This window comes from Marmota flaviventris, chromosome 2 (assembly GCF_047511675.1).
Source record: "Marmota flaviventris isolate mMarFla1 chromosome 2, mMarFla1.hap1, whole genome shotgun sequence".
Classification (NCBI taxonomy): Eukaryota; Metazoa; Chordata; class Mammalia; order Rodentia; family Sciuridae; genus Marmota; species Marmota flaviventris.
Window position 1 is genome coordinate 117,706,365 of NC_092499.1, and position 3,854 is coordinate 117,710,218.

Genomic DNA, 3,854 nt, shown 5'->3' on the forward strand with positions numbered 1-3,854 from the left:
AATTATAGAAGGATGAAATATATCTTGTTCTAATTCAATCCCTAGTACCTTTCCTTCCCCACCCCCACCTCCTACTCATTCCCTTCCCTCTAATGATCTTTCTGCCATTTACCCATAATTATTTTTAAAATTAATTTCTTATGGATGTACATATGGTGGGATTCACTGTGTTATATTCATATATGTACAAAGGAAAGTTGTGTCAGACTCATTCCACTGTCTTCCTTTTCCCTTTTCCTTCCATTCCCTCTCCCTTCTCTTCCATTCCCCTTTATCTACTCCACTGAACTTATTGTGAGTTAGGTTCCACATATCAGAGAAAACATTTATCAAGGTCTTATTTATATAATAGACTTTATATTAGAGGTATGCAAGTAGAAAGATATTATTAATAATACTGGTACATCTGGGGCTGGGGATGTGGCTCAAGTGGTAGCGCACTCGCATGGTATGCGTGCGACCCGGGTTCGATCCTCAGCACCACATACAAACAAAGATGTTGTGTCCGCCGATAACTAAAAATAAAATATTAAAATTTTTTAAAAAATACTGGTACATCTGCTTAAAGACTGATCCAGAGAAGACTTCCTAGGTACTATAGCTTGGATTTTTTAAAAATATTTTTTTAGTTGTCAGTGGACCTTTATTTTATTTATATGTGGTGCAGTGCCTCACACATGCTAGGCAAGTGCTCTACCACTGAGCTCCACTCCCAGCCCCCAGCCTGGATTTTTTTTTCTGATGGGGGCGGGTACTGGGGATTGAACCCAGGGACACTTTACCACTGAATTATCTCTACTCCTTTTTATTTTTTATTTTGAGGTAGGGTCTTGCTAAATTGCTGAGGCTGGCCTCAAACTTGCTATCCTCCTGCCTCAGCCTTCCATGTCCCACTGTGCTGGGCTACAGCTTAGATATTGAAAGTCCCCCAAAGACCTGGGTTGAAGGCTTGGTTCCAGTGGAAGGTACTGGAACCTTTAGGAGGTAAAGCCTAGCAGAAGGAAGTTATGTCATTAAGGGAGTGCTCTGAAGAGGATATTGGGACTCTGGTCCTTCCTGTCCATCTCTTTGCTGTCCAGCAGTGGGTGGCAGCTTGGCTTTACCTTGTGATCCCTTCCAGGATGTTCTGCCTTGCCACAGGCCCAAAAGCAACAAAGCCAACTAACCATGGATTGCAACCTCTAAAACCATGAGCCAAAATATGTCCTTTAAAGTTGATTATCTCAGGCATTTATTACAATAACAGAAATCTGACTAATACACTAGGCATGGCTAATCAAGATAATTAACTGGGTAGTTGTAATTTTATTGATTGATTGATTGATGGTATTGGAGATACCAGGGGTGCTCTACCACTGAGCTATATGTCAGTCCTTTTTTATTTTTATTTTGAGACAGGATCTTATTAAGTTGCTGAGGCTGGCTTTGAACTTAAGATCCTTCTACCTCAACCTCCCAAGTCACTAGGATTACAGGCATAACTGAATAATTTTTAACAACACAGAATCCATGTTTTGACCATACTTAATCAAAATCCTTGGAGATGGAGCCCAAGATATATACCTCTAAGAGACACTACTAATTTTTACATCCAACCCAGCACCAGTTCCTGAGCAATTATTTAGGAACCCCTGGATTGAATTTTCTAAAAGAGAAGTTCAAATATAAAATTTTAATAATTTATTAAATTGGATAGGCCATACACTAGAAATTACATGAATGAAAATCTAGTGCCAGCTCTGTTACTGGTCACTGAAAACAGACGAGTCAGTTTACTTTGTTGAGCTTCAATTTTTCCTTCTTTAAAATTAGTGGCTTCTAAAGTCCCTCCCTTCCAGATCTAAATTCAATCAATAAAATTTCCAATACTCCAGGCTGCTTAAGAGAGATTATGCATATGGAGCACTGTCATCTCAGAAGAAATGTTCAAGCTTCTATAGAGCATGTATGAGTGTTATCATTGTTTTGGTAACTTTGAACAAATCTCTCTGGAAAAACTGGTGACAAAAAATACTATTAACAAAGTCAAACAAGCCATAAACATGTGGACAAAAATATCATGCCTATAATCCCAGAGGCTCAGGACTCTGAAGCAGAAGGATTGTGAGTTCAAAGCCAGTCTCAGCAATGGTGAAACACTAAGCAACTCAGTGAGATCCTGTCTCTAAATACAACACAAGATAGGGCTGGGGATGTGGCTCAGTGGTTGAGTGCCCCTGGGTTCAATCCCTGGCATACCCCCTCCCCCCCAAAAAAATCTTTGTGTTACCAATGGTTAATGGATATGCCAGCAACTACTACCTAGTATTGTTTGGGCTCTGACTTCAGGACCAAACTTTCTGGCCCTTTACTGTTTAGTGGGGTGCCATAAATCACACCTACAGCATACTTAGGCCAGGTTTTCAAGATTATGAAGACTCAATTTCATAGCTGTATAGGGTGATGAAAGGAACAATTTCTGAGAGATCTGGGAAAACTGACAGTGTTGCCTAATCTTGGAGACACATGTAGCAGTGGGGTGTAAAAGGAATGAAGGGAAGGGGAGGAGAAGGGAGAGGGTCTTACACTGTTGTCATGGACCTTTTTGTGTGTGGTTCTGGGATTATACCCAGGTTCTTGGGGATGCTAGGCCCCAGCTCTCCCTTTGAGCTACACCCCCAGCCTATCTCACAGACCTTTGTCATGGAGTATTTAGAAGTAAACCTGAGACCCTCATATTTGTGGAGATATACCTTGCTTTCTGGCCTTTCTCACTCTGTAAGGTGAGGCATTTAGGGTTCTGCAAGATAAAAATAACCTTCGAAGACACAACACGCACACACACACACACACTCAATTTCGGTGGCTAGGGATATTGCTCAGTGGTCGAGAATTTGCTTAGAACATGTGAAGCCTGGGTTACCCCTGTAACAAAAGAAAAAAAATAGTGTTTTTTATTTTATAATAACTGATTATAGGAATATTTGCCTATATGAGAATATTAGAGTGTTTCATGATCCTCTATGTTTACTGCCCAATACCTTGGTTTCTCTCTTTTTTTTTTTCCTGCACCTGTCAATCTCTCTTTTGCTTCTTCCCCAAAGAAGCCTGATATATCTTCTTAATCCCTTGCTATTTCTATCCATACTTTGGATTTCAGCTCTTTTCTTCAATTGCCCTAGGAAAACAGTATATAAGGCTCTCCCTCTCAGGCTCAGGGAAGATGGTATTGAAGCCTATTCCAACTAAAACTCTAAGACCCACAATTCCCCATATTCCACAATTCCACCTTACTCCAAAATCTACAGATTTTGGTCCATTATTTATTTAAAATTCTCCTGTCATCCAGTTTCCTGATAGTTATCTTGCTCTAACTCAGTCCTAGTTTGTTTCCTGACTCATACTACTTTCCCTATCGACCCCTGCCGTTTTCTCTTTTCCCTGCCTCCTTATTCAAATTCAAATTCTTTGACCTTTTGGTTCTACATATTTTTAATCATATTCCTGCTCCTCATGTTATCATTTTAAAACTTTATTTACACTGAATTAAGTAGTTAATGTTTATTGGATGTTTATGTATCGAACACTGCATTAAGCATTTTATACATAACATCTAGTCTATTTTTACACAGTCCTATGAAGTAGGTACTATTAGTTTCTGCACTTTACAGATGAAACCTAGAAAGATTAAGTAGCAAGATTATGTAGCTTGTTAGGTGGTGACTCAGCATTTGAAATCAAGTACTTAGACTCCAGAATGTCTACTTTATTGCCTCCCATGAAGGCAAGGATTAAAGGAATAAGCACTAGATTAAGAAGAAAGAAGTGAGAGGTGCCAACCTCCTAACCGCCTCAGGGCCCTGTGCATACTAGGC